Raw genomic sequence first — 18821 nt, 5'->3', positions numbered from 1 at the left:
TCTTTGGAATCTTAGGGGAACCGTTACTCAGGGCGACCATAGGCTGCAGCTTCTCTCAGGCACACGATAGATTCAATTGCTGACCAGACACATCTGACAAGAGTCTTTTTCAATAGTTTAACAGTGGAATTTAATCTGAAGCATGGCCAGTGCAATTCAGGGATATTACAGCAACAATCTTCATTACAGTGCAATCTGAGTTTCTTGGGCAACCGGCTCCAGTAACAATACAGTCGTTTCTTCACAAGGCACAGTATTCCAGTCTCTTCAGTAGAATAATTCAGCATAGATTAGATCTCTTAGCAGCACACTTCTATGCATACACAACCACAGGCTTTTTCTTCACAAGGGCACAATAGTACACAGCATTCTTTATCCTGCGTAGAGATGGAGGGATGGAGGGTTTGATGAGGGAGATGATCCCTGTGACACGATTCCTTCCAGTCCTTATCTTCCGGTCCAATAATACTCTGCACTGTTAGTTCAGGGAGTTTATCTGACCTGTGTTTAGTTTCTCTCATAATCTGAATCCTATTCAGTTGCCTTCTGTCAGATACAGATAACACACTACCTTTCTCTTCAGCCTCAGCCAGACTACAATAACAGGTTCCCCACAATCCCCCTGGGGCTCTGCTAAAACACTCCCTGTCTCCTGTGACTGTGTTAACCCCTCTAGTTGCAGAATGCTTCTGAAGCACCGCACTTCCTGTCTCCTGAGCTTGTGTTATTTGTAATAGTTGCTGGATGCTTTTGAAGCAACAGCAATACTTCTGCATGTCACAATTAGAAAATGAGATAAACACAAGGTGACTGTCAATCTTCTTATGTACAGCACCATGGAATCAATGGCGCTATATAAATAAATAATAATAATCTTCCTCAGTCTGGAGCTCCTTGCAAGACCTCGCCTCATTGGGTAAGGATGATTCTGAGAAAGGTCAGGAATCAGCCCAGAACTACACAGGAGGACCTGGTCAATGGACTGCAGAGAGCTGGGACCACAGTCTCAAACATTACCGTTAGTAACACACTAAGCCTTCATCAATTAAAATCTTGCAGGGCACAAGGTCCCCCTGTTCATACCAGCACATGTCCAGGCCTGTCTGAAGTTCGCCAATGACCATCTGGATGATCCAGAGGAGACATGGGAGAAGATCATGTGGTCAGATGAGACCAAAACAGAACATTCTGGAATCAACTCCACTCGCCGTGTTTGGAGGAAGAAGAAGGATGAGTATGTGGCACCCCAGGGGTCTGGTTTCCACAGTAACAGCAATGTTATGTCTGAGAGCAGGTGGGAGGTCTCTTGGTCAGGGATCCTGTGCATGCATTCCCCTATATAAACCTAGGGCTGAGGCAGGGTTAGTGAGTAGAGAAGAAGTAGAGACAGAGAAGAGAAGCAGATATAGGAAAGAACATCAGGAGCTCTGTGGGAGCAGTACTACAAGGAGTCAGGGGCTGGCAGCTGCAGAGCTCGCCCTGACTGAGAAGTTATCTCCGGACCCGGAGTCCGAGGCTGTGGGGACTAACTCCTATCCAGCAGCAGAAACCGACTGGCAGGGGATTGCAGGTCCTCTGGCCCAGAAACCCGAAGGCACGGTCACACGTGTGGGACCAGCACCGTCGTCGTGGAGCGGAAGCTACTAGAAGGCCCCGAGTCACCGGCCATACGGGTGAGCACCACACGGTACACTCAGGGACGTGGGCTACTTATACCCGCTTCAAGCAAGGTAGCCAGAAGAGTATCGTTAGTTTGGGAGGCCTACAACTCCGCCTGGCCAGGGGAGATCCCATCTGCTCAAGGACTGACCAGGCCCCAATCGCTAGCCAGTACTCCGGGAGGGTCTATCGTTGTCACCGGTAAAGACCCTGAACTACACCGTACCGTCTCTGAGTGGTTCCTGCTACCCCCATCATCCACGTCGGCTGCCCTGAGGCCATACCCCTCCCGTTGGGGGTTATACTATCACGCTGCACAATCCTACCACCGGCCTCAGCGGTCTGCCCTGCAGCAGCAGCTCCTTAGCTGTACTCAACGGGTGGCGTAGCCGTCCAACATCTACCGCTAATACAGCGCCACTTAGTCTGACTCCCTGGGCACGGACCGGATCACCGCCACGAGACTACAACCCTCAAGAGATCCGGCTCCGGGTAAGCTCCCGCGTGCGCAACGCAGCGCGACACAGGCCCAGGGGCGCGTCAACTTTTGGCGTAGTCGGCAGGATCTCGTGCCCGCAACCACCGGGTACTGCGTGCCTGAAAAAGACTGTTCAAACTTACCTGTGGTGAAGATTCCCGCCATCCGGCGCCATCTTCCGCTTCCTTCCCGCCATCGGTGGAGTTTTCCAGCCATCCGGCGCCATCTTCGGCCTTCTTCCCGCCATACGTGGAGTTTTCCCGCCATTGGACGCCATCTTGAGGACGCCGCGCGGGAAGAAGAGGGGCGTGGACTCCGAAAGCGCGCGAGAACTGAAGCCCCGCCTCACGTCCGGACGTTGCGTAAGGTCCTGGAAGGAGCCCAGCAGACGCCGACGTCACAGGAGCGCGACGGAAGGTCCTCAACCCTCACGATCCACTGCGGAGCCGCGGCCTACGGAAGAGGATCATCGCAAGGTAGGCCACGGTCCACTAGGGGGGAGAAGGATGTCGGATACGGAGGAGAGCTTCACCGCTTCAACCCCCGCCAGCGCCACCGCTGTTGCGGTCATGCCTTTCACCATGCCCTATATCCCGGGGGCAGCCTGGCTACCCCAGTACTCAGGGGAGTCACATACCCTGCATGACTTTAGAGAAAAGCTGGATAGCCTCTTCCAGGTGTACCCCCTCACAGAGGAGCAAAAAGTGAGCATCCTGGTGGCCCAATTAACCGGAGCAGCCCAAAGGGAGGTAAAGTCCTGGCCACCTGGGGGGAGGACTGTCGCAGGGATACTAACCCGGCTGAGGGACACCTTTGATACCCGCACCTCAGCCGAGATCAAGCTTAGATTCTACGGGTGCAAACAGCGGGCACATGAGAGTATAAGGGACTATGCCCTGAACCTACAAGAGGCCCTGAGAGCCATTAAGCAGACCGACCCTGACGGCGTGGGAGACGAGGACAGGCTGTTGACTGAACAATTTATAGAGGGTTTATATTGCAATGCCCACCGAACCCAGTTGCGGGCAATGGCCTTACAGGACCCTCATCTGGGATTTGCACAGTTCAAGGACAGAGCCATCCGGGTGCTTCGAGAACCGGCACCAGGTGGCGTTGTGACCCCCAGACGCCCCACTACCACTTACCACCAGGAGGCGGCGCCCTTGTCGGCAGGGCCTGTGGGAGCTGATGCGCAGGCTTTGAACAATGACCCGGCTCCAGACCTGCACCATCAGGTCCAAGAGCTAGCTAAAAGCGTTGCTGCGCTAACCCGAACTGTGCAGTCTTTACAGGTTTCCACTCCAGGGAAGATCCAGCTGGCATCCGGACCGGAGGACATCCCGTGGCGTCGACCAAGGAGGACCCCACCGGCCAGAGGAAGACCCAGCGACCGATACAACGAGGACGGACGACCCATCTGCCGCCGCTGCAATCAACCCGGACATATGGCAAGGTACTGTCCTTTAAACTGGCACAACCTGGGGTAGAGGGCCAACCCCCAGGAAAAAGATCACCAGGCCCATCGAACTGGCGCGACAAATATGTGGGAGGACGTCCAGTCTTACCCGTGGTACTGGATGGCATTCCTATGAGTGCCCTACTGGACACCGGGTCACAGGTCACCACCATCCCGTACGTGCTCTTCAAGCAGTACTGGAATGACTCGGATATCACCCGCTACCCTGACGACGACTTGAGTATCATCGCCAGCAATGGTCAGCCCGTGCCACAGATTGGATTTAAAGAGGTGACCATTAAAATCGGTAGAGTCGAACTGGCAGCACAGGGACTGATCATTGTAGACATTGACAAACACGAGAGTCACCCAAAGATAACTCTAGGAACTAATGTAATTGAAAATTGTCTTGCAGAGGTGATTTTCCTTTTACAGCAGGTTGCCAAGAACGCCAGCTCCGGCCAGCAGCGAGTGCTCCAGAAAGAGATCCGGGCACTGATGCGACGGCAACAGGTGGAACTCTCCGGTGGTGAGATTGGTAGCGTGTGAATGTGTGACCCTTTCCCTATTGCCATGCCCCCAAAAAGTGAAATGATGATTTGGTGCCGGGCAGCTATTGGTCTGAGAGGTAGAGATTACCAGGCAATGGTAGAACCAGTTTACTCAGACAGTAGGCCCACCATTTTGACAGCACGGGGGGTGGTCAATGTACGCCATGGGAGGGTGCCCGTTCGCATAATAAATATCGGGAAGAGGGAAGTGTACCTGCCCCGGTATGCCACGCTAGCCAAATTGTATACCATCAATCAAAATTCCATACAGTCCGTAGAACCATTGCCTCCATCTTCCCCGGAGGAAGGTAACGGCTCTAAAGAAACAATGGAGGACTGGTGTCAGCAACTACATTTGGGTACTGACTCCACTCCCTCACACCAGAAACAGGGAGTCTATCGGGTGGTTCAAGAGTACGAGAGAGTGTTTAGTAAACACCCGTTAGACTTCGGGCGAGTCAAGGGGGTAGAACACCACATCCCCACGGGAGACCATCCTCCCATAAAAGAGAGGTATCGACCCGTACCCCCTGCACACTACCAACACGCCAAGGGGATGCTTAGAGACATGAAGGAGGCTGGGGTGATCAGGGATAGCTGTAGCCCCTGGGCAGCTCCACCTGTCTTAGTCAAAAAGAAAGACAACACCATGAGGATGTGTGTAGATTACCGGAAAATCAACCGTATCACACACAAGGATGCGTACCCCTTACCAAGGATACAGGAGTCTTTGGCTGCTTTAAGATCTGCTAACTTCTTCTCTACCTTGGATCTCACTAGTGGGTACTGGCAGGTTCCTGTAGCAGAGGCGGACCGGGAGAAGACCGCATTCACCACCCCGATGGGACTTAGCGAGTTTACCTGCATGCCGTTCGGACTCTGCAACGCACCAGGAACCTTCCAACGATTAACGGAGTGTTGTCTGGGCCACAGAAACTTTGAGACGGTCCTGTTGTACCTGGACGATGCCATCGTATATTCCAAGACGTATGAGGACCACCTGAAACACCTGGCGGAAGTGTTCGAAGCTCTGGCAAGCTACGGCCTAAAGGTGAAACCCTCCAAGTGTCACCTCCTGAAACCAAAGGTGCAGTACCTGGGACACGTGGTGAGCGCTGATGGAGTGGCTCCCGACCCTGATAAGATCACCGCAATTAAGGAATGGCCAAGTCCCTCCAGTGTAAAGGAAGTGCGGCAGTTCCTCGGGTTGGTAGGCTATGACCGCAGATTCATCCCCGGTTTCACCAAAAAGGCAGCTCCTATGCAGGACCTCCTGATAGGCCAGTCCCGGAAGGCCAAGAACCAGAAGCCGCCCTTCAAATGGGAGAAGTTAGAAGAGTCCTTCCGCCAGCTGAAGATGGCCCTCACGGGGGATGAAATCCTGGCGTACCCTGATTACAGCCAGCCCTTTATCCTCTACACCGACGCAAGTAACATCGGGCTAGGAGCCGTACTGTCCCAGATCCAGCAGGGGAAAGAACGAGTAATCGCTTACGCTAGCCGAAAACTGCGACCCACCGAAAGAAACCCTGAGAATTACAGCTCATTTAAGCTAGAGTTCCTGGCAGTGGTGTGGGCAGTCACCGAACGCTTTAAGCACTACCTCGCTTCTTCCCGGTTCACCATGTACACGGATAACAACCCGTTGACACACCTGGACACGGCAAGACTCGGTGCCCTAGAGCAGAGATGGATGGCCCGTCTGTCCAACTACGAGTTCACAATCAAATACCGGGCAGGACGCTCCAATACCAACGCGGACGCCCTGTCCAGGATGCCAAACCTACCGGACGTAGGAGAAGATCCAGAGGGACTGGAAGAAGTCGAACTCCCCGCGTTCCACCGTCATGGGACTATCCAGTATTCCCATCGGGTAAGGAGTAAGCAAGCCGCTACGTTTAACCCCTTGCCTCACTACGACTGGGAGGAAACGCAAGACAGTGACCCTGCCGTCCGGCTGGTAAAAGAGATGCTGACTCGGCCAGAGGCTCGCCTTGACCCAGACGCTCCGGAGGAAGCCAAGCAACTGTGGGCTGAGAAGAGTCGACTGTTCCTTTACAAGGGGAAGTTGTGCCGCAGAATGGTTAACTCCCGGACGCATGAACTAATCTGGCAAGTAGTGGTGCCACGGAGAGACGCAGCCATGGTGATGGAGGCATACCACGACGGGGCTGGACACTTCGGATGGAAGAAGCTGGAGTTCCTGCTGCGTGGGCGGTTCCACTGGGTAGGCATGAGGGGAACCATCGAGAGGTGGTGCAGAGACTGTGGCCCGTGCAACCTAAGAAGGAAGGACCGTGCCAGCCAGAAGACTCCCCTGCAGTCCATCGTCACCCGGCAGCCATTGGAACTGGTAGCCTTGGATCATGTAAAACTGACCCCAAGCAGAAGTGGCTACGTCTACGCGTTAACCATTGTGGATCATTACTCCCGGTTCTTGGTTGTCGTCCCCGTCAAGGACTTAACGGCTCAAACAGCAGCTAGAGCCTTCCAGCAGCACTTCTGCCGTCCACACGGGTACCCGGACCAAGTGCTGACGGACCAGGGACCTGCCTTTGAAGCGGAGGTCTTCCAGGAATTCTGCAATCTGTATGGCTGCCGGAAGATAAGGACGACACCCTATCATCCGCAAACTAATGGACTTTGTGAGAAAATGAACCAGGTGGTAATGGATCTCCTGAAAACGTTGCCCCTGGAAGAACGCAGTCTGTGGCCTGAGAAGCTGCCCGATCTGGTGGACCTATACAACCACATCCCGGTAGGTTCCACCAACTGTACCCCGGCTTACCTAATGAGGGCGAGACCTGGTAAGTTACCTGTTGACCTGGAAATGGGAGTCCTGACACCCGAGGACACTTCACCAGAAGCAGACTGGGACACAGAGAGGCAGCAGCAGTACCGGAAAGTACAGGAGAGCGTGGAGCGAAGTCTCTGTCAGGCTAGGGAAAGACAAGAGAAAACTTACAACCAGTATGCTCCCGCTGTTCCTCTGGTACCCGGAGAGCAGGTCTTGAAGAGGAAAAGACGGCTCCACAAGTTGGACGACCAGTGGGAGAAGGACCCGTACACCGTACTGCCCTCAAGCCACGAGAACCGGAAAGTCTGTACCATCAGTAAAGACGGAGGGGAGACCATAGCCATTGTATCCCGGGATCACCTGAAGAAGTGTCCTGAACAGCTACGGAACCCTGAAGAGGAACAAGAAGACCATCGACCCGTAGAGGAAAGGGAAGATATGGTCAGTACTGTGCTCGGAGACTTCCCTCGGTCCTGGACTCAAGTCAATGGTGCAGTTGTGGTACCCGTCCTCACGTTCCTCCAACCAGCATCCCAAGTGCCTACGGAGCAACAGGTAGAGCTGGAAGAGCAGCCGGTCCAGGAGGCAGAAGACTCCACACAAGCAGAACAGGAGGATCAACCCTCTGCTTATAGTGAGCCTGCCGTACCCCTAGTGAGCCAAAGAGCCGGTAGACAGCTGCCCAGTTTACCCTTGACAGCTCCTACACCCTGTAGTTCAGGGCTAGACAGTCAGCTCCGTAGGTCCACTAGAGGCCAGTTACCCGCACGTTGGAGGATCTAAGTGTTTAAGCTATTTTATTAATGTTTGTCTGTTATTGTTGCTTGTGTATAATTTTGTGTTTCTAGTTATTTACAGGAGTCTTTGGTGGATTTACCGGGAATCCTTTGTGTATAGTTGGAGCGTAACCCAGGACGGACTAAAGACTGTTAAGGACTCGGGGCAGGACAGACCCCTACCTGGTTACGTCTCCCTGTTTTGGTGAAATGGACACCTTGCTTTGCTTCAAAAACTGCACCCGGTTGCGGACACGCCGTGACCATCTTTATATGTTTTTCTTATTGTACTATTATTATTGTTTATACCTTGTTATGTTTTTCTAAAAATATGTTTAGTCCCGGAGTACTAAATTTCACTAGGGGGGAATGTGGCACCCCAGGGGTCTGGTTTCCACAGTAACAGCAATGTTATGTCTGAGAGCAGGTGGGAGGTCTCTTGGTCAGGGATCCTGTGCATGCCACACCTCCTGCCCAGTCCTGGGAGGGGAAGAACTTCCCCTATATAAACCTAGGGCTGAGGCAGGGTTAGTGAGTAGAGAAGAAGTAGAGACAGAGAAGAGAAGCAGATATAGGAAAGAACATCAGGAGCTCTGTGGGAGCAGTACTACAAGGAGTCAGGGGCTGGCAGCTGCAGAGCTCGCCCTGACTGAGAAGTTATCTCCGGACCCGGAGTCCGAGGCTGTGGGGACTAACTCCTATCCAGCAGCAGAAACCGACCGGCAGGGGATTGCAGGTCCTCTGGCCCAGAAACCCGAAGGCACGGTCACACGCGTGGGACCAGCACCGCCGTCGTGGAGCGGAAGCTACTAGAAGGCCCCGAGTCACCGGCCATATGGGTGAGCACCACACGGTACACTCAGGGACGTGGGCTACTTATACCCGCTTCTAGCAAGGTAGCCAGAAGAGTATCGTTAGTTTGGGAGGCCTACAACTCCGCCTGGCCAGGGGAGATCCCATCTGCTCAAGGACTGACCAGGCCCCAATCGCTAGCCAGTACTCCGGGAGGGTCTATCGTTGTCACCAGTAAAGACCCTGAACTACACCGTACCGTCTCTGAGTGGTTCCTGCTACCCCCATCATCCACGTCGGCTGCCCTGAGGCCATACCCCTCCCGTTGGGGGTTATACTATCATGCTGCACAATCCTACCACCGGCCTCAGCGGTCTGCCCTGCAGCAGCAGCAGCTCCTTAGCTGTACTCAACGGGTGGCGTAGCCGTCCAACATCTACCGCTAATACAGCGCCACTTAGTCTGACTCCCTGGGCACGGACCGGATCACCGCCACGAGACTACAACCCTCAAGAGATCCGGCTCCGGGTAAGCTCCCGCGTGCGCAACGCAGCGCGACACAGGCCCAGGGGCGCGTCAAGTACAACCCCAAGAACATTGTCCCAAACGTGAAGCATGATGGGGGAAACATCATACTTTGGAGCTGCTTTTCTGCAAAGGGGATATCATGACTGCACCATATTCAAGGAAGTATGGATGGGGTCATGTATCGCTTGATTTTGGCCAACAACCTCCTTTCCTCAGTAAGAGCATTGAAGATGGGTCATGGGTGGGTCTTCCAGCATGACAATGACCCGAAACACACAACCAGGGCAACTAAGTAGTGGCTCCGTAAGAAACACTTCAATGTCTTGGAGTGGCCTAGCCAGTCTCCAGACCTGAACCCAATAGAAAATCTTTGGAGGCAGCTGAAACTCAATGTTGCCCAGCGACAGATCCGAAACCTGAAAAGCTGGAGAAGATTTGTATGCAGGAGTTGGCAAAATCCCTGCTGCAGTGTGTGCAAACTTGGTCAAGAACTACAGGAAACGTCTGACCACTTTAATTGCAAACAAAGGTTTCTGTACCAAATATTAAGTTCTGTGTTTCTATTGTATCAAATACGTATTTCATACAATAAAATGCTAATTAATTATGTAAAAATCATACAATGTGATTTTCTGGATTTCTTTTAAGATTCTGTCTCTCACAGATGAAGTGTACCTATAAATATTACAGACCTCTCCATTCTTTGCAGGTGGGAAAACTTGCAAAAGCGAAAGTGTATCAAATACTTATTTTCCCCACTGTATGTCCAACTTGGCCAAAGATGTTCCAAGGAATAAGTAAGGACAAAGGGTTGTTGTCATACTGAAATAGAATTATGTCACCATAACCAAAAATCTTGTTTCCTCTAAAACGTTAAAGGGTTGGAGGTAGGTGTAACACAAGGGATCAACCAAACAGCCACAAGCTAATTATTTGGGATAAGTGATGTTGGGTGACGAAGCTCAGCTTGGGTTCCTGTTCTTTCTGAAGAAGTTTCATGGTACTTAGGTCAGTATTGTGGCAAGCAATGAAGTTCCATCACCTCTACATCCAACTTGACCAACAATTTTACATGGAAAATCTCTACCAAAAGTATCGGTTCACAAAATTCTCTATTATACTGTAGAGTTAGAGTATGATGGGGCATAAGCTCATTTTATGGTGGGCCTACGACATCCATCGTCAACGACTTACCCCTAAACCCTAGGCTTACAGAGGTTCTCACTCTGCAGCCTAGACTTTCTACACCTTGCAGACTTCTCCAATTATATCCCACATTCATCCCACTCCTGCAGGGTTTATGTTCCACTTATGCCTGTTGCTCAGAGAATTATAGCCCAGCCATAATCCTGTCTAACTTCTCCCTTTGTGCCGCTACCTGGCCAATCATGAGAGGTCCCCCGCCAAGACCGCAGCACATGAGCTCAGAATACATATTTGATGTCATTGCTTCTCATGTAGTGAGAGACACATTTGCAGTGACAGTCAGTATTTTAGTGTATAAATAGTATTTCCTTCCTGTGCGCGGCCCAGCAGTGCTGAATCCTATATGAGATGCCCAGTGTTACAGATCATGATGAGCTGCTGAGAAATGTGGAAAGTCGATTCCAGAAGACCACAAGCTCAGATCACATCTACTGAGCAATGGGTTACCATCAATATAACTGGAGACTAATAATATATGTGTATATTTATATCTACCATTCATAACACTGCCACAAACAAGTCATTAAGCTCCCCCATATTAATTATCTTCCAGTCTTATTATATTTCTGCACAGATGGGGCACTTATAGTAGTTATATTCTTGTACATAGGGGCAGTATTATAGTAGTTATATACTTGTACATAGGGGCACAATTATAGTAGTTATATTCTTGCACATAGGGGCAGTATTATAGTAGTTAGATTCTTGTACATAGGGGCAGTATTATAGTAGTTATATTCTTGTACATAGTGGCAGTATTATAGTAGTTATATTCTTGTACATAGGGGCAGTATTATAGTAGTTATATTCTTGTACATAGGGGCAGTATTATAGTAGTTAGATTCTTGTACATAGGGAGCAGTATTATAGTAGTTATATTCTTGTACATAGGGGCACTATTATAGTAGTTATATTCTTGTACATAGGGGCAGTATTATAGTAGTTATATTCTTGTACATAGGGGGCAGTATTATAGTAGTTATATTCTTGTACATAGGGAGCAGTATTATAGTAGTTATATTCTTGTACATAGGGGACAGTATTATAGTAGTTATATTCTTGTACATAGGGGCAGTATTATAGTAGTTATATTCTTGCACATAGGGGCAGTATTATAGTAGTTAGATTCTTGTACATAGGGGGCTGTATTATAGTAGTTATATTCTTGTACATAGGGGCAGTATTATAGTAGTTATATTCTTGTACATAGGGAGCAGTTTTATAGTAGTTATATTCTTGTATATAGGGGCAGTATTATAGTAGTTATATTCTTGTACATAGGAGCAGTATTATAGTAGTTATATTCTTGTACATAGGGGCAGTATTATAGTAGTTATATTCTTGTACATAGGGGCAGTATTATAGTAGTTATATTCTTGTACATAGGGGGCAGTATTATAATCGTTATATTCTTATACATAGGGGCAGTATTATAGTAGTTATATTCTTGTACATAGGGGGCAGTATTATAGTAGTTATATTCTTGTACATAGGAGCAGTATTATAGTAGTTATATTCTTGTACATAGGGGGCAGTATTATAGTAGTTATATTCTTGTACATAGGGGGCAGTATTATAGTAGTTATGTAGTTATATTCTTGTACATAGGAGCACTATTATAGTAGTTATATTCTTGTACATAGGGGCAGTATTATAGTAGTTATATTCTTGTACATAGGGGGCAGTATTATAGTAGTTATATTCTTGTACATAGGAGCAGTATTATTAATTATCTTCCAGTCTTATTATATTTCTGCACAGATGGGGCACTTATAGTAGTTATATTCTTGTACATAGGGGCAGTATTATAGTAGTTATATACTTGTACATAGGGGCACTATTATAGTAGTTATATTCTTGCACATAGGGGCAGTATTATAGTAGTTAGATTCTTGTACATAGGGGGCTGTATTATAGTAGTTATATTCTTGTATATAGGGGCAGTATTATAGTAGTTATATTCTTGTACATAGGGGGCAGTATTATAGTAGTTATATTCTTGTACATAGGAGCAGTATTATAGTAGTTATATTCTTGTACATAGGGGCAGTATTATAGTAGTTATATTCTTGTACATAGGAGCAGTATTATAGTAGTTATATTCTTGTACATAGGAGCAGTATTATAGTAGTTATATTCTTGTATATAGGGGCAGTATTATAGTAGTTATATTCTTGTACATAGGGGGCAGTATTATTGTAGTTATATTCTTGTACATAGGGAGCAGTATTATAGTAGTTATATTCTTGTACATAGGGGGCAGTATTATAGTAGTTATATTATTGTACATAGGAGCAGTATTATAGTAGTTATATTCTTGTACATAGGGGGCAGTATTATAGTAGTTATATTCTTGTACAAAGGGGGCAGTATTATAGTAGTTATATTCTTGTACATAGGGGGCACTATTATAGTAGTTATATTCTTGTACATAGGGGGCAGTATTATAGTAGTTATATTATTGTATATAGGGATAGTGTTATAGTAGTTATATTCTTGTACATAGGGGTAGTATTATAGTAGTTATATTCTTGTACATGGGACAGTATTATAGTAGTTATATACTTGTACATAGGGGATAGTATTATAGTAGTTATATTCTTGTACATAGGGGGCACTATTATAGTAGTTATATTCTTGTACATAGGAGACAGTGTTATAGTAGTTATATTCTTGTACATAGGAGCAGTATTATAGTAGTTATATTCTTGTACATAGGGGTAGTATTATAGTAGTTATATTCTTGTACATAGGGAGCAGTATTATAGTAGTTATATTCTTGTACATAGGAGCAGTATTATAGTAGTTATATTCTTGTACATAGGGGTAGTATTATAGTAATTATATTCTTGAACATAGGGGGCAGTATTATAGTAGTTATATTATTGTATATAGGGATAGTGTTATAGTAGTTATATTCTTGTACATAGGGGTAGTATTATAGTAGTTATATTCTTGTACATAGCAGCAGTATTATAGTAGTTATATTCTTGTACATAGGGGATAGTATTATAGTAGTTATATTCTTGTACATAGGGGGCACTATTATAGTAGTTATATTCTTGTACATAGGGAGCAGTATTATAGTAGTTATATTCTTGTACATACGAGCAGTATTATAGTAGTTATATTCTTGTACATAGGGGTAGTATTATAGTAGTTATATTCTTGTACATAGGGGGCAGTATTATAGTAGTTATAGTCTTCTACATAGGGAGCAGTATTATAGTAGTTATATTCTTGTACATAGGGAGCAGTATTATAGTAGTTATATTCTTGCACATAGGGGGCAGTATTATAGTAGTTATATTCTTGTATATAGGGGCAGTATTATAGTAGTTATATTCTTGTACATAGGAGCAGTATTATAGTAGTTATATTCTTGTACATAGGAGCAGTATTATAGTAGTTATATTCTTGTACATAGGAGCAGTATTATAGTAGTTATATTCTTGTACATAGGGGGCAGTATTATAGTAGTTATATTCTTGTACATAGGGGCAGTATTATAGTACTTATATTCTTGTACATAGAAAGCAGTATTATAGTAGTTATATTCTTGTATATAGACGGCAGTATTATAGTAGTTATATTCTTGTATATAGGAGCAGTATTATAGTAGTTATATTCTTGTACATAGGGGGCAGTATTATAGTAGTTATATTCTTGTACATAGGGGCAGTATTATAGTAGTTATAGTCTTGTACATAGAAAGCAGTATTATAGTAGTTATATTCTTGTATATAGACGGCAGTATTATAGTAGTTATATTCTTGTATATAGGAGCAGTATTATAGTAGTTATATTCTTGCACATAGAAAGCAGTATTATAGTAGTTATATTCTTGTACATAGGGGCAGTATTATAGTAGTTATATTCTTGCACATAGGGGCAGTATTATAGTAGTTATATTCTTGTACATAGGGGCAGTATTATAGTAGTTATATTCTTGTACATAGAAAGCAGTATTATAGTAGTTATATTCTTGCACATAGAAGGCAGTATTATAGTAGTTATATTCTTGTACATAGGGGCAGTATTATAGTAGTTATATTCTTGCACATAGGGGGCAGTATTATAGTAGTTATATTCTTGTATATAGGAGCAGTATTATAGTAGTTATATTCTTGCACATAGAAGGCAGTATTATAGTAGTTATATTCTTGTACATAGGAGCAGTATTATAGTAGTTATATTCTTGTACATAGGGGCAGTATTATAGTAGTTATATTCTTGTACATAGGGGGCAGTATTATAGTAGTTATATTCTTGTACATAGGAGCAGTATTATAGTAGTTATATTCTTGTACATAGGAGCAGTATTATAGTAGTTATATTCTTGTACATAGGGGGCAGTATTATAGTAGTTATATTCTTGTACATAGGGGCAGTATTATAGTAGTTATATTCTTGTACATAGAAAGCAGTATTATAGTAGTTATATTCTTGCACATAGAAGGCAGTATTATAGTAGTTATATTCTTGTACATAGGGGCAGTATTATAGTAGTTATATTCTTGTACATAGGGGGCAGTATTATAGTAGTTATATTCTTGTATATAGGAGCAGTATTATAGTAGTTATATTCTTGCACATAGAAGGCAGTATTATAGTAGTTATATTCTTGTACATAGGAGCAGTATTATAGTAGTTATATTCTTGTACATAGGGGCAGTATTATAGTAGTTATATTCTTGTACATAGGGGGCAGTATTATAGTAGTTATATTCTTGTACATAGGAGCAGCATTATAGTAGTTATATTCTTGTACATAGGGGCAGTATTATAAATTCCTTTGCATTATTATCAATCGTAACTGAATATCCCATGGACCCTGCAGCAAACATAGCAAAAAATCCTGAAGCTACTAATGGTAAAGATTGGAGAAACTGCCATCTATCAGTGAGATAAATAGGTCCAGTGTGATGGGTGCATGGGGACAGGATGAATCTCATTAAGTCCTAATTAGGACATATCAGTAGCTGTAAGTAGGGATAAACAAACAAAGAAATTAGGGAATGGTTTCTTCTCTCTGCAAGTTACCTGTAAGTATGGCTTAAGGACATACAGTAAGTACTTCAGCTGGATAATATTTTATTTACAGGAACAAACAATTTAAGTAAGATCCCAAAGCGCGGGGCAGGATAGATATGAATATGTATAATGTGTCATTTATAATACAGGGGTCTTGTGTGGCACAGGGGACTTAGGACCCCCAGACAGCAGGAAGGAAAGATTACAATTCCCGTATACCTTGTTTTTCACCTCCCCGATTGAACATTTGAATTCTGGGCACAAGATTTATTCTCAAACCCCTGTTTTCATGGTGGATTTGGGTGGTTTTATTTGAGCCCAGGATATTTTTCAATTCTTCCAGGTGACCAGGAGTTCACACTTGGGGAGATAAATGGCTGCTTATCTGACGAATGTGTGGCGCCCTGCTGCGTACAGGTGCCACAGAACCCAGTAGGGTGCATGGATGGACTTCTCCACAAGAGCCCTCACACATTCACACACCTCCACCCTATCACCTCAGACCACCAGAGGGAGCCTGTAGGGATATATATATATATGGAGGGTGGAGCCAGGCAGCTCAGATTAGTGTTTAGTCTGAGAGTGTGCTAGACTTAGACCAGTGAAGAGGCAGCATGCTGGCTGCTGTGCTTAGGCGAGCCAAGGCCTACAGCACGAGTTGAAGCCTAGTGAGGGCCCTGAGTGTGGCCGACGGCAAGGAGGAAAGGAGAGAGGAGTCGAGGGGGCAGAGGAGCGTACCAGGCTCACCCCGAACTATACACCGGACACCGGGTCCACGCCTACGGGGCCCCTTTATACCCAGTAGGGATCACCGGACACCTGGAGGACTACAAGTCCCAGGTCGACCAACGCTGACTATTGTACCAGGGCTAGGAGTCACGGAGGCCCCAGCGTCCAGGGAGAGTGATCTCCAGGAGAAGGCCCTACCACCAGGTCAGCAGGTGCAAGAGAGAAAGAGAGACAGTAATAAAGCTAGGCCTAGCTCCAGGCAGGTCAGAAGCTTAGCGAGTGAAAGCAACGGATCAGGAGGCCCTATACCCACTCACTGGGGAGAGTCCAGAAGTGCACCCTTCGTACCGAGTACCGTGGACCATACCTGCATCTACACCAGTAAAGGTACCGAAGTGAACCCCCGTGTGAGTGTCTGTCATTTCTCCCTGAACCGTCCTGGCCGTCTCTCACCCGTACCACCATCCATTTCACCATGCTGCCCTGAGGCCCGCTCCACCTGTGGGGAGGTAAGCTGCCCTAACATCTGCCTCAGAGGACTGCTCCGCAGCGGCGGCTCCCTTTAGCCGCATTCCACAGGTGGCATCACGAACACTTTACAAATCCCCTATAAATAATTCCCCTTTTTTTTGACCACCCTGGGCCACGGACCGGGCCAGCCACCGTGATATTCTCCCCCACCGGCATCCATAGGCCCGGCTGCCGAGTACCCCATTGCCCTGGGGGCGCGTCAAATGCATATCGGTACTCATTTCTTTTAAATCTTGGTCAAGTATCCACTGAGCCCCATTGATATTTTGAAGCACCCGGTTAATATTGAGAAGCACTGCCAACAAAATCCTTATATATTCGACAAACTTACGAGTCTCGTGAAAGGCTCTTCTTGTCACAGAAGTGATGTCTGCCCACCATGTCTGAAGTGAGTAAGCAAAGGTGGGGCATAATGAGGGATAGGCAGAGTCGGCAGCTGTCTCGAGTGCCGTGAACTCTACAGGGTGGGGGAAGGCAGTTTATGTCTTCTGCCGATAATGCTGCAGGTTGTCAAATGTTATGTGAACAATTATATTAGGGTACAATTCATTTCGGCCTCCCCTTGGGTGTTGTCCACATTTCGGCCTCCCCTTGGGTGTTGTCCACATTTCGGCCTCCCCTTGGGTGTTGTCCACATTTCGGCCTCTCCTTGGGTGATGTCCACATTTCGGCCTCTCTTTGGGTGATGTCCACATTTCGGCCTCTCCTTGGGTGTTGTCCACATTTCGGCCTCTCCTTGCGTGTTGTCCACATTTCGGCCTCTTCTTGGGTGTTGTCCACATTTCGGCCTCTCCTTGAGTGTTGTCCACATTTCGGCCTCTCATTGGGTGTTGTCCACATTTCAGCCTCTCATTGGGTGTTTTCCACATTTCGGCCTCTCCTTGGGTGATGTCCACATCTCGGCCTCTCATTGGGTGTTGTCCACATTTCAGCCTCTCCTTGGGTGTTGTCCACATTTCGGCCTCTCCTTGGGCGTTGTCCACATCTCAGCCTCTCACTGGGTGTTGTCCACATTTCAGCCTCTCATTGGATGTTTTCCACATTTCGGCCTCTCCTTGGGTGATGTCCACATCTCGGCCTCTTATTGGGTGTTGTCCACATTTCGGCCTCTCCTTGGGTGTTGTCCACATTTCGGCCTCTCCTTGGGCGTTGTCCACATCTCAGCCTCTCATTGGGTGTTGTCCACATCTCAGCCTCTCATTGGGTGTTGTCCACATCTCAGCCTCTCATTGGGTGTTGTCCACATCTCAGCCTCTCATTGGGTGTTGTCCACATTTCGGCCTCTCCTTGGGTGTTGTCCACATTTCAGCCTCTCATTGGGTGTTACAAAGAAAATGACGTCACTTCCACTACAAGAAATAGGTGTGAACAGGTGCTTACTAAGAGGAGCTACCTCCATGTACAATGAACAAACAAAGTAGCACTCTGTAACACTGAGTATGTAAATATAAAGTATGAAATATGAATAGCATTACTGCTGTAGAAAATAGAAATAAATGAGAAATTTTAGCTCTTAGTAAGCACCTGTTCACACCTATTTCTTGTAGTGGAAGTGCCGTCATTTACTTTGTTACTAGATTTAAGCTTTGACTGAGCACTCCACCCCCATGCCGCAGGTGGTTTTAATTGCATCAGAATCTTACTTTCCCACACAGAAGCAGACGGATGTCCCTTAGAGAGGTATTCACATTGTTAGGTCCTGACATCGAGAAACGCCTTACCGCGGCTGCCGGGTACACATGAATTGGCCAATTTATGCGCTAAGATTTCTCATTTATTTCTATATTCTACAGTAGTAATGCTATTCATATTTCATTGGGTGTTGTCCACATTTCAGCCTCTCATTAGGTGTTGTCCACATTTCAGCCTCTCATTGGGTGTTGTCCACATCTCAGCCTCTCATTGGGCGTTGTCTACATTTCGGCCTCTCATTGGGCGTTGTCCACATTTCAGCCTCTCCTTGGGCGTTGTCCACATTTCAGCCTCTCATTGGGTGTTGTCCACATTTCAGCCTCTCATTGGGTGTTGTCCACATTTCAGCCTCTCCTTGGGTGTTGTCCACATCTCAGCCTCTCCTTGGGTGTTGTCCACATCTCAGCCTCTCCTTGGGTGTTGTATACTCATTTTGTTCTGTGGTTGTATATCACTGACCCATGGGGGTTGGTGAATTAAAACATCCTTTTCGAATATGCATCTAAAGGCACCACAGATGAGGCTCCAGCATTGAATGCTGAGTCATATCCTATCTTACGTCTGTCCTCATCATCATCTCTTCTCAACGAAA

This window comes from Phyllobates terribilis, unplaced genomic scaffold (assembly GCF_046119375.1).
Source record: "Phyllobates terribilis strain yellow unplaced genomic scaffold, ASM4611937v1 Scaffold_7__3_contigs__length_470593459, whole genome shotgun sequence".
NCBI classification, from domain to species: Eukaryota; Metazoa; Chordata; class Amphibia; order Anura; family Dendrobatidae; genus Phyllobates; species Phyllobates terribilis.
This window is presented reverse-complemented; position numbering follows the sequence as displayed.